Source organism: Ambystoma mexicanum, chromosome 8 (genome assembly GCF_040938575.1).
Source record: "Ambystoma mexicanum isolate Mex_15411 chromosome 8, UKY_AmexF1_1, whole genome shotgun sequence".
In the NCBI taxonomy this organism is placed as follows: domain Eukaryota; kingdom Metazoa; phylum Chordata; class Amphibia; order Caudata; family Ambystomatidae; genus Ambystoma; species Ambystoma mexicanum.
The window spans coordinates 1,254,845,374-1,254,858,765 of NC_090929.1; the positions used below are offsets into that span (position 1 = coordinate 1,254,845,374).

Here is a 13,392-nt window from a genome sequence, read left to right on the forward strand (position 1 = left end):
TTCGGCGACTCGGCGCACCTCGAGCAGTTCTGTGACGCAGTTTACTGAAGATATTCGATATGTCCTTGTCGACCCCGACTATGACCCCGCATTCAGGATTCAAAAAGTGTAGATCCTGCAGTTTGAAAATGTCCATCGCGGACGCGCACCGAGAATGTCTGTGGTGTCTCGGTGAAGGCCACGACATGGAGGCCTGTTCGAAGTGTCAGGCAATGACAGGGAAGGCCTTGCGAGAGAGGAAGGGAAAACTGCAGGTAGGTCGAAAACCCGACCAAAAAGCCTCCAGCGTCGAGTCGAGGTCCCGTGAGTAGAAATCTCCGCAACGCGAAAGGCAAACGCATCGGTCCAGGTCCCGAAGTGGTTCACACCACTCTTCGCCTTTGACAAAAAAGTCCAAAAAAAGACACCACTGGTCCCTTTCCACCTCGTCCTCAGACAAATCCCCAAAAAGAATGAAATGCCCCACAAAACATTCTTCCTCCGAAGAATGGGAAGCATTCAGAATAAAAATGATGGAAGTGTTTGAAAAGGCTAAGCCCTGGTCCGTTCCTTCTTCGGAAGCCGGCCGGCAGTGTTACCGTTCGGACACTCGCACTCCCTCGAGCCCGGTTGATCGAAGGAGAAAGAATCGGGAACCCTCCAGGACGCCGAGCAAAAAAGACCGGTCGAGTCGACCGTTGGATGTCACCAACGCCATCTGGAACCCGACACACCTCGAAGGGTAAGTTTTCGAAGAGCGCCTCAACGCCCTCGAAGCCAGTTCTGTCGACGATCACTATTTAGTCGGCGCCATCAACGCCTTTGTTTGACGTCCACCCCTGAAGCCCTCGGTGCCAACTCAGCCAGAAGCTGTCAAAATAACAGCAAAGGAGAAGGCTGCAAAGGTTTTAATACCTCCAGGGTCCACTAATGCACCTCTCCCACCTCTCCCAGAAAAGGTTTTTAAACCTCTTCCAAGGAAAGAATTTCTCAAATCCTTACCTTCAATTTTTGAAGAACAGGAGCGGTCTGATGAGGACAGTATTCCTTTTGGACTGGAATATGGCACCCCAAATGTCCCAGAATTCCTGATTTCTGAGGAAAGCAGGATGAGGGATCTGGTGGAAACCTTGCATAATGCAAGTGGAAGTGATACTTCACCTGAAACAGATTTTGGCAGGCCAGAACAAGGGGAACATGCCAGCCCTTCATACCGTCAACTAATGACAAAGGTTGTTGAATATTTAGGATGGGCTAGACCACCGACTCAGTTCATCCAGGATGATCTGACCGATATATTGGATCATGTTCACACCAAAGATCCGATCTTACCCTTCCATGTAGCCTTACAAAATAAGGTGGGCAAAAATTGGGAGACCCTGGACTCTATTCCTCCGGTGAATAAGTCCCTTACTTCAAAATACCGGCCTTCCAGTAGTGACCCCGGCTAACTGTCTAAACACCCTACTCCCGAGAGTCTGGTGTTCCAGGCAGCCACAGCTTTGAGGAAGGTGGCGTGCCTGTTACGCTCACCTGATATCCATGGGGACGCCTGTATGCCCTGGTTGCCAGATTTACCCCAGAAGTACTCAATTCGGGATGATGTCTTCTATTGCAGGTGGGCCTGAAAACACAGGAGGACTGGGCTTAGGTTCAGATTTTGTTTCCTCCCACCAGCCCCTTGGACTCAACCTGAAGGCCCCCCCCCTTCTCACCTTGTTATGGTGTCTGGTGTGCTCTCCGTCCTGCTTTCTGCGCAGGGGCGCGTAGTTTCTGCGGTTTGAAGCGACCGAGTTAACTTCACTGATGCCAACCCATTCAAGTGTCTTTAAAGAGGTAAGTTTGATTATAGTAGTCTTTGAGGGCCTTTGCTTTCTTGCGGGATATTAATGTCTTTCCCTGATTGTTTCCCCCTTGGGTATGCAGAGGTTCGCTGGGTGCGCTGCTTGGGTTCGGCTCCTGCCGGAATTTATGGACACAGAGCGTATGAAGAAAGGTAGGTTCAGCGCGGAGTGCGGCGCGTTAATGTCTTTTTGGGCTAACCTGTATTCTTTATTCCTTTTCAGGTTACGATGGTCCTTCTGGGCGTGCAGTGTTTTCCGGAGCGGAACTGGCCAAGATATGCCCAGACAGGTGAGGAGATTTTGGTTACTTCTGAGCTTGCTGTGAGTAACCTGTTTAACGTTGTCCCTTTTTCTCTCCTCTCCAGGTGCTTCGTTCTGGTGCGAGCACGATGTCCTGAAGATGCTGCCAACGGGAATGGAAGAACGCGAGCAGCTGGGATCGAAGGATGGAAGACTGCAGGTAAGCTGGAACTGCTTATAATGTTCTTTTGTCTCCTCTGCAGGTCCGCGATTCCAGTACCGCCGGGTGCTGGTCTCTGAACACGTGAGCGTTACGCTGCTGGCTGCAGAATAACGCAAAGCACATTCTTTAGCCTGGGTGTGGTTTATATAGCCTACCCTGTAAAGTAGTCCAGGGAAAGTAGTCCGGGCTACCACACCCTAAAACCCTGCACCGCTGAGTCTGGTTCTTGGGACTAGACTGTGTGGGTGCCTCCATGTTGGCTGCAGGCCTCCATATGAAAAGTAATCCCCTCAAGTCCCATTCCAAATATGAGCCTGGCGCCAGGACTGACTCCAGGAGAGTCTCCGGTGACAATGCAAGGCCCTTGGGGGCCCCCAATGAACCCCGAGCCCTAACCCTACCTGGCATGTGATCATGCCAGTGGGGTTCTGGGTCACGGGTCGTGACAGTACCCTTCAATCCCTCCAGATAGGGACGTCAAGCGTGTGGATGGTTGGGCATGCAAGGTATTTTCAGCTGGGAGTATGGCGTTAAAATCGGCCAACTCCACATGTGCCTTGGCAAAGTTTTCGTACACTTTGTGCGAGTGCCTTGCAATGGCGGCTGAGCACATACCAGAAGGGGATGAAAGGGAAGATTCCTAGCCATTGTTAAAGATGGAAAGGAGGCCACGCAGGAATCCCTTCAGTCTGGATTGGACACTGCAGATAGCGTGAGCAGGTCCATGGGCACTACTACAGTAATGTGCAGATTTGCGTGGTTACGGAAGTCTGGTTTCGCACCAGACGTGCAAAACAGTCTTCTGAACATGCCCTTTGACGGGTCTCACCTTTTTGGCAACAAGGCTGACGAGAGCCTTGAGAGGTTGCAGACCTCAAAAGTGGCTGCCAAGTCTTTAGGAGCTGCTATTGGGCAACCTCCGCCTTTTCGTGCATCGGGGCAATCTTGGAGGGGACGATCCTATCGTTACTACTCCTCATATGGAAAGGTGAGAGGAATGGCCAGTAAAAGAGGCCAGAAAAAGGCCACTCGTGGGGGATGAAAGGGAAGATTCCTAGCCATTGTTAAAGATGGAAAGGAGGCCACGCAGGAATCCCTTCAGTCTGGATTGGACACTGCAGATAGCGTGAGCAGGTCCATGGGCACTACTACAGTAATGTGCAGATTTGCGTGGTTACGGAAGTCTGGTTTCGCACCAGACGTGCAAAACAGTCTTCTGAACATGCCCTTTGACGGGTCTCACCTTTTTGGCAACAAGGCTGACGAGAGCCTTGAGAGGTTGCAGACCTCAAAAGTGGCTGCCAAGTCTTTAGGAGCTGCTATTGGGCAACCTCCGCCTTTTCGTGCATCGGGGCAATCTTGGAGGGGACGATCCTATCGTTACTACTCCTCATATGGAAAGGTGAGAGGAATGGCCAGTAAAAGAGGCCAGAAAAAGGCCACTCGTGGTGGACGAGGAAAATGTGCTAAGCCAGCCCCAGCTGCAGCCTCTTTACCATCAGCGGCCGCAGCAACCGCCACAAAACCACTTTGAGGACTTGCATCACAAGACACCTGTGGGAGGCAGGCTATCAAAAGCATCTTCAAGAATGACGAGCCATTACTTTAGATTTTTGAGCTCTAGAAATAATAGCCCAAGGTTACTGCCTTCCTTTTCTAACGCAACCTCAAAGCAATCCACCAGGGAGACGCTCTTTGGAGTTTCCAGACCCGCTCCTACAGCAGAAAGTCTTAACCCTGCTGGAGAAAGGTGCTATAGAACCTGTAGCAGAGAGGAACAAGGGATGGTACTCCCCATATTTTTTGATTCCCAAAAAGGACGGAGGACTGAGACCCATCTTGGACTTAAGAGGCTTGAACAAGTGCCTCAGGAAGGACAAGTTCAATACGGTCACTCTTTCTCAGATCCTTCAGGCCCTTCAACTTCATGATTGGTTGGTGTCATTTGCTTCCAGGATGCTTATTTTCATGTGCCAATTCATCTCCAGCACAGAAAATACCTGAGGCTCGTAATTGGCGACTCACACTATCACTTTCGAGTCCTGCCATTCGGGTTGACCTCCGCCCCGAGGGTCTTCACCAAACTAATGGTGGTGGCAGCACACCTCAGAAGATGGGGGTGGGGGGGATTCACATCTACCCCTACCTAGATGATTGGTTGATCAGGGCACGTTCTGCCGAACAAGCCTTGGATCATCTGAAAGTCACCTGCCACTTCCTCCACAGTCTGGGCTTCTTCCTCAATTTCAAGAAGTCACAAATGACACCTTCTCAACCGCTCCAATACATAGCGGCTGTATTAGACACATCCTTGGAAAGGAGCTCACCTCCCAAGTCAAGGACTGGAGACATTCTTCAGATGGTTCCCAAATGCCAAAATGCCCAAAATCTCCAGGCCTACTACTTTTTAAGATTGCTCGGCCTCGTGGCATCCTGCATATTCCTAGTGCCAGAGGCACGCCCGAGGATGAGATCCCTTCAATGGGCTCGAAAGACTCAATGGTCCCAGTTCTCAGGTCAAATGACAGATCTTCAGATTCCGAACAAGGTTTGGCAGGATCTTCTGTGGTGCACTTGCACAGAGAACATCCTAAAAGGAGAACATTTTTGCCAACCATGGCCGGATATTACAGTAGTGACGGACGCATCACTGATGGGGTGGGGAGATCATGCCAACGATCTGACAATCAGCGGTCGTTGGTCTCCATCGGAGTCCAAACTACACATAAACCTTTTAGAGCCGAGAGCAATCAGACTAGCGCTGAAGGCTTTTCTGCCATCTGTCAGAGGAAAAAATGTCCTGATAATGACAGACAACACAGTGGCCATGCTTTATCTAAACAAAAGAGGTGGTGTACGGTCACTGCCTCTGTGCAGAGAGGCAATGCGGCTTTGGTAATGGGCAATTCAAGAAGGAATCTCCTTAACGGCAGTTCATCTAGCCGGGGAGGAGAATATGACGGCGGACGCTCTGAGCAGGCAGTGCACGGTGTCCCACTCGAATTGGGGTCAGGCAGTCCTTCAAGAGATCTTCGCACTTTGGGGAACCCCTCAAGTAGACCTGTTTGCAACTGGAATCAACCGGAAGTGAAAGGTATTGCTCAAGGGAATTTCCCCCGAGAGGAGCCCTAGGGGACGCTTCTGTGGTGGAGTGGAACTTCCCACTATTCTACGCGTTCCCTCTGATTCCTGTCATTCCTCAGTGTATCAGGTGATTGAGATGGTTAGGAAACCACATGATCCTAATTGCACCGGATTGGGCCAGGAGAATGTGGTACCCAGACTTCTCCAGCATGGGGTCTGGCATGGATTCACATGCTCATGAATATTCCCCCTCGTCAGGCTGGGAATCCTCGGTAAAGAAAAAATCAGTTTCAGTTTAGTTTCTGAAATGTCTTTCTACTAGTAACCTATCACTGGTCTGTGGTCATACTGCCCCCAGCCAATGACTGCCCTCTACCTAAGACCCTCCTCTGGCAGCCATCTTCAGATTTTGACTGCACGTTCAAGTGTTGGGAGTCTTTGTGCTATAGCTATCAAGCTTTTACTGCGTTGTGCGATTTTTTTAAAGAGTTTAATCTCATTTTTTCGGTCAATCGAGCCTCAAGCTCCACCGTTTCTACTTCTGATCAACAGTGACCCGTTTCTGAATTTTCCATGCCTCTCAAGGTCCAAGTTTTTATTGAGTTTCGCTTCTTGGAGGATTTCAGAAGACCTTGAGGCCTACCCCGTGGACACGGCCCAGGACAAAGAAAGCTTGACGCCCGGATCCAAGCTGTTCAGGAACTGCCCCGGATGTGGATTGCAGAATGTGTTCAAGTAGGGCGAGCATTCTAAATGCCTCTACTGCCTGCACGTGGAGAACGACTGTGCGTTTTGCAAGAACATGTCGGAGCGGACCATGAAGGTTCGGCGGATCCGCCTCACCAACTGGCTGGAGGAGAAGAGCCCAACGGTAGGTAGGTGAGAAGAAGTAGTCTGAGCGGTCTTCTAAGTCCTTTGAGGGCCCTCCGGCGACGGGGGCCCAACAAAAGGCTATGCACCGCGAGTTCGCAAACATTCTGGCTCCTCGGCTGCCTGGCAGGGCGCGCTTTCACTGACTCCATCAACCACGATCCAATGCTCTGGCTCGGGGAAGAGAAAATTGGAGAACACGGGTAAGCTTCTAGAGAAGCCCCGGTCGATCCCGATGGAAGCAGCCGAGGGGGAGCGAGGTGGTCCCCCCAAGGTGAAGGCCTCAGGCGCGCCTAAAGTCGTGAAGGCCTTGATTCACCCAGCTAAGGCCTCGATCGAGGGAGTCGTGGCGGCCCTGGCAAAGCCTGTGGAGGCGACCTCAGGGCCCAGAGTTTCCCTGCCGCTGAGGAGGGAATCCTCTTTTCAGCCCATCGATAAGACCCCCATGAGAACACTGGAGGAAAAAGATGGGGGGGGCGGTGGCCATCACGGACACAGATACAGCCTCTGAAGAGGAGCAGGCTGGAGTCGTGAAGATCCTCAATAAGAAGTTTGAGGAGGTCCGGTCCCACGGGAGGGATCCCGAGGAGGCGGACCGAGAGAGCGACGGCAGTGCCGACGAGGTTCCCGTGGAGGCGGAGGATTCCACTTACCAACTGTCGCGCCCATCGCAGCCGGTACCCGAGACACGGGACAACTCGGGAGCCATCTTGATGGTGATCCAGGCCTTATGTACGGAGATAAGGACGAGGTTGCCCTTAACCCCAGCGGATGATCCAGCGGAGCCTGGCCCGTCGGGGAGACCTCCAAGCAAGCGGAGGAGAGTTCATCCCCCCACACCGCCCTTCCAGCCTTCGCAGCCCTCACAGCCTTCATCCCCTTCCCCTGATCCTAGGGAGGACACAGGAACAGAGACGGCCATGACGGGCATGGGTGACGACGGTGGTGACAACGGGATGAGCCTTCCATCACCACCCCCTCTGGCCTCCCCGCCCGATGAAATTGGCTCCTTTCACGCCATGATTGCCAGGGCATCCGAGCTCTTCGAGCTCTGCCCCGAAGAACAGAAGAAGGAAGGTTTCCTCTATCAACTGCGTGAGGCCAAGAGGAAGACGGTCCTCTCGGTCCCGTTAATTGACAACATCTGGGACGAGGAGCTGTTGCTCCTGAAGCCGTCCACGACCCCTGCCAAGAGAGACCGGTATGAGAACAAGTACCGGGTCCCGGATTCCGCCCCTCTGTGCCTTAGGGTGCAGCCAACCCCAGATTCGGTCGGCTCGGCGGCGGCCAAGAAGAAGACGGCAGGGGATACGGCTTCGATTTCAACCCCCCACCTACCCCCGGACGGAAAGGGTAAGAAACTGGGCACCATGGGGCGATGGGGTCGTCATGTCGTCGTCGGCGACGACGATTAAGGCAGCCAACGCCCTAGCAATTGTGGCCCGCTACGACAGGGAGCTTTGGTTTAAGATAGCTCCTCTGCTGGACTTCCACCCGGACGACAAGAGGACGGAGGCCCTGGAGATCCTGCAGGAAGGCGAGGTGGCGTCGGACCACGCCATAACGGTGGCCACGGACATTGCTGACACCAGTTTCCGCCAGTTGGGCAACAGTGTTTGTCTTCGACGGCATGGTTGGCTCAAGGCGACCGATTTCCATCAGGACATGCAAACCAGAGTTTTGGACATGCCCTTCGATGGGAATAACTTCTTTGGCAAGACAGTGGACGAATAACTGCAGGCCATCAAGGCCAACACGGAGACGGCTCGGGCCTTGGGTTTTGCTGCAACGATGGCCGCCCTTTCGGAACTCCAGAGGCAAGTAAGGTGCCTCCAAAGGATTCGGCGGCGGCTCCTCGACGTACCGCCAGGCTGCCCGCTCCTCATCGCAGGAGACCTACAGAGGACGCGGCAAGTCAGGAGGATCTCGTCGCCAAGGAGTGCAAAGCGGCAAGGCCGCCGCCAAGCAGGACTGAACCGGCCGTAGCGTCGAGCCCCCACCTGAGCACCCCGGTGGGAGGCCGGCTGGCAAAGTTCGTTAGCGTGAGCGTGTGGGAGTCCATCTTCACCGACCGATGGGTGCTGGATGCCTTGGCCCGCGGGCACACTCAAGTTTCTAAAGTGCCGCCGCATTTCACCCGTGGCCAGGAAGGAAAACCACGTCCCTCAACTGCTGCTGGAAGTAGGGGCGATGCTGAAGAAAGGAGCCATTGAGCTCGTCCCAAAGAGGCTTTGGGGCTCCGGGGTGTGCTCTCGATACTTCCTCATAAGAAAGAAGACCGGAGGTTGACGACCCATCCTGGACCTTCGTCGTTTAAACAAGTACATCAAGGCCCAGAAGTTCCGGATGGTCACCCTCCAGCACGTGCTGGGGCAGCTGGAGGAAGGCGACTTCCTATCATCGCTGGACTTGGAGGATGCCTACTTTCGGATTGAAGTCGCCGCCCAGGGTATTCACCAAGTGCCTAGCACCAGTGGCGGCGTGGCTGCGCCTGCAGGGGATCCACGTCTACCCCTACCTGGACGATTGGCTCATCCGAGCAAAGACGAGAGAACTCGCCGTCGGGCGCACAGCGAAGACCGTCCAACTGCTCGCCGATCTGGGATTCTCCATCAACTTGGCCAAATCCCACCTGGTTCCGTCGCAGGTCGCACTATTTCTGGGAGCCAAGCTCGACACAGTTGCGCGACTGGCCTCCCCATCGCAAGAAAGGACAAAGGCCATCATGGGAAAGGTATAGCGGCTGTTGACCATGGACGTGGCCTGGGTGAGGTCCATCAAGTCCCTTCTCGACATGATGTCCTCGTGCGTCTTCCTAGTGCACCTGTGCAGACTGCGGATGCGGCCACTGCAAGAGTTCCTCGATGCCTGTTGGATGCAAGCGGCGGGCAGCTTCAAAGACAGGATCTCGCTCAACGAGACCTTCCGCCAAGCAATCCGGTGGTGGGGCACCCGCGCGCATCTGGCGGTTGGTATGGACTTCCAGACCCCGGCACATCAGGAGACTGTGACAACGGACGCCCCCCTGGAGGGATGGAGAGCACACACCGGAGATCTCCACGCAAGAGGCCTTTGACTCCCGGAGGAGAGGTCACTCAACATCAACGTACTGGAGCTCCGGGCCGTGTTCTGGGCCCTCGGGTCGTTCCTTCCGTCCCTCAAGGGCAAGGTGGTGAGGATCTTCACCGACAACACCGCCACGATGTTCTACATCCGGAGGAAGGGAGGTACCAGATCCCCAGCCCTATCAAAGGAGGCGTAGGATCTGTGGCACTGGGCCGTCGCCCAAGGGATGTTTCTGGTACCCTTCCACCTGGCAGGAATAAAGAACACCAACACTGACTCACTCAGCAGGGAGCTGCGTTCGTGCCACGAGTGGGAACTGCAACAGGATCAAGTGGATCTGTTATTCCAACGATGCAGCAATCCCCAGATCGATATATTAGCGAGAGCGACGAACACCAAGTGTCGGAGGTTCGCCAGCAGGTTTCCCCAGCCGGGGAGCATGGGCGAGGCCTTCTCATTCCCCTGGGACGGCCTGTTCCTGTATGCGTTCCCGCCGTTGCTGCTGCGACTCATCAACCGACTCAGACGGTCCCGGTGAAGGATGATCCTGGTCGCACTGGCGTGGACGAGACGGATATGGTTCCCGGACCTTCTGGACATGTCAGCGTCCCCCCCAGTCAAACTGCCGACGGACACAGATCTCATCGCCAGAGGAGGCGGCACCATCCTCCACCACGACCTGGGGTCGCTGAACTTGCAGGCCTGGCTCCTGCAGCACTAGATTTTGGAGGGTACGATATCCCAGCGGACTGCAAGGAGGTGCTTGCAACGTCCAGGGCGTCCTCGACTCAAGTGCTATGGACATAAGTGGAAGAGGTTCTCTGTCTGGTGCCGTGCACAGAAGATTAACCCTCTGCGGATTACGGCCCCCCCGGTGCTGCCGCACCTACTGTCGCTAGCCAAGGCAGGGCTAGCGCACGCCTCCATCAAGATGCATCCAGCGGCCATCTCACGCTACACTAGAACTCGGGGCGATCATCTCTGTGGTCCCATCGCCTGGTGAAGGAGTTTATGAAAGGATTGTTCCGATCATTCCCGCTGGTGAAGGCTCCAGCCCCCGCGTGGTAGCTCAACGTGGTGCTGAGCAGGCTCATGGGGCCGCCATTTGAGCCTCTGCATTCAGCACCGTTGAAGTTCCTCTTGTGAAAGACTGCGTTTCTTGTGGCCATCACCTCCGCACGACGAGTGGGGGAGATCCAGGCCCTCTCCTGTAAGCTTCCATACCTGACTTTCCACGTGACTAGGGTGGTGCTGAGGGCGCACCCCTCCTTCATGCCCAAGGTGCCGTCGGACTTCCATCTCAACGAGCCCTTGGTGTTACCTGTTTTCTTCCCGTCGCCGGCTGAGAGGACTTTGCACTCGCTGGATGGAGCTAGAACGCTGAAGTTCTACGTGGACCGCACGAAGAGCTTTTAGGAAGACATCACAACTGTTTGTGAACTTTGGACCTGTGAACCAAGGGAAGGCCCTCTTGAAGGCTTCCATTTCCAGATGGCTCTCCAGCTGCATCATGCACTGTCACTGGTTGGCAAACCGACTGTTGCCCGGCTGTCCGAGAGCCCACTCGACCAAAGCGATCGCTGCTACCACGGCGTTCTTGTCTGGCGAACCCCTGCTGGACATCTGCAGGGCTGCTACGTGGAGGTCGACACACACCTTCACGAGATTCTACTGCATCGACCGGGATTCCAGGGAGGAGTCCAGGGTCGGCCAGGCAATGCTGTGCAACCCGTTCACCTGAAGGTGCGCCTGGTGAGGAGGTAAGAGTTGCTTAATTTTGAGTTGATGAAATGCTTAATGTTGAGCCTTGCCACCTCCTGTGGTTGTGCATGTGAATCCATGCCAGACCCCATGCTGGAGAAGGAACAAGTTACTTACCTGTAACTGTTGTTCTCCAGCATGGGTCTGGCATGGATTCACATGCGAACCCTCCTTCCTACCCCTCTGCGGCTCTTCACTTGGTCCTACTGCCACTTTACTTGCTATCAAATCTGAAGATGGCTGCCAGAGGAGGGAGGAGGGGCTTAGGTAGAGGGCAGTCATTGGCTGGGGGCAGTATGATCCAGAGACCAATGATTGGTTACTAGTAGACAGTTCAGCAACGAAACTGAAACTGATTTTTTCTTTACTGAGGATTCCCAGCCTCACGACAGGGAATATTCATGAGCATGTGAATCCATGCCAGACCCATGCTGGAGAACAAGTTACAGGTAATTAATTTGTTCCCTTCTAGACATGTCTTCCTCAGAGAGAGGACCTTCTCTCACAAACGGAGGGCCAGGTTCTCCATCCAGAGGTCAAGACTCTCAACCTTCATGCTTGGTATCTGAAAGGCTGAGATACAAGGATTGGGACCTTCCAGATGACATCATGGAGGTGTTGCTTTCGGCAAGAAGACCAGCAACAAAATCTCTATACCGTTGCCGTCTGAAAAGGTTTTGCAACTGGTGCAGAGAAAAGAATGTTGATCCTTTTCTATGTTCTATCCCGGAGGTCTTGCCCTTTCTCTTGTCCCTGGCACATAGTCCTAAATGTTGGGACCATTAAAGGTTATCTTGCAGCGCTTTCCATTTTCAAGCGCTCTGTAGAAGAATGTTCCTACTCACTAATGTGTTCCCTCCTTATCCTTTCCAAGTCCCAGTTTGGGACCTGTTAGGGAGAATTCTCATTCTATGGCTAATTTCCCTTACCTATAGCTTACCTATAGAGTCCCCCAGAAGCTTTGCTGGATTTGAAGGGTTTTTTTTTTTTCTCCTGCTAATATTGTGACCCATTTTCCCACTCTTAGGCATATTTGCTATGTGTTTTCTAGGCTATTATTTGTGGTTAATGTCTATGAGGTTTATCTCACCCTCATAGGAACCATCTTTATACACGTGTTACACAGCACCTTCTGTGCAGTAACACAGGGGTGTCGTAGCAACCCCCAAACATAGAATCCATACACTGGGACTGACTACTGTCTCCCAGGGCATGTAAAGTCCCCATTGACTTTACTAGTCCATTTTTATGAACTAAACCAGTACAAACCATCTTACTATGGAGGTACTGGGAAGGGTTATTAGTTTTTCCCTGGTGTTCCTTTTCGAGAGGGTTCCCGTACAGTCCCCCTCTCAAGTTTCTGATTGGTGGCAGTGGTAACTACTGAAAATATTCAACCGCAAATATTTCCCTATGGGATTTTCCCATTGTTCGAGGCTACCACTTTTTCTGACAGCCTCCAACATACCGCCGGTTTATTTTATTAACTTTACTCCGGTAGGTTTTATTTGCCAGAACTTTAATATAAATTCTTTCTTGTGTCTTTCTCTAAACTCCTAACCCAGGTCGGGGATCCTTTGTTCGTCCCTTTGGCGGGCTTCTGACAAGAAGCCCTCCTTTCGGCGCCACTGAGTCTGGGGTGGGTCTATTGTGTGGGAGGGGGGAGTAGGACCTCTGGACAGGGTTGCCGCAGCAACCCATGTCTCGCTCTAACCTGATAAGCTGGAGGGTCTCCCGCCAAAATGACCACTTCACTGTGTGAGTGACTGCTAGGCTGTATGATTGGGGATCTTTTTTGCATAAAAGCAGGGTCCTGAGAACTGGAAGAGCAAGAAGTCGCAACTGGAACTGAGGAACCGAAGAGGAGAGAAACCAAAGACATCTGCAACGACTGAACCACTGGTGAAGCCCTGCTGCAGCATCTCACCACTTTTCTCCACACGACGAGAGGAGATCTTCATCTGAAAGAGCCTTCTTCCCTTGAGCTGGTGGGGCCAACCAGTTTGCCAATCGCCTTCCCGGACCTGCCTTGGTCGAATTGCCAGTGCCCTGCACTTGGAGGCCGTATAGCCAGGCAGCCATCCACCTGGACCGCGATTTAAAGGAGCGTACCTTCTGTTTGTTTGGCAGCACCGCGGCTGGTTTCATCCCTGGGTAGTGCAGTAACTCAAACCTTCCTCCACAACGGGAGCCTCTCTTCCTCTGCTGGATCCCCCCGAACTGCAGGAACTACCAGGAACAACCGCCACCGCAGGAGCCTCTTCTTCATTTAAGGTACTTTGTTCCGCCAGGCCTCCCTTTTCTTGGGGTAGCGATAAAGGTGGT

General features: G+C 53.3%; 1 protein-coding gene across 3 annotated transcripts in view; it reads left to right on the forward strand.

Annotated features, from left to right (window-relative positions):
- IDE (insulin degrading enzyme) overlaps positions 1-13,392 on the forward strand; it is a 2,084,778-nt gene that overhangs the window by 1,061,377 nt on the left and 1,010,009 nt on the right. The window lies entirely within an intron of this gene.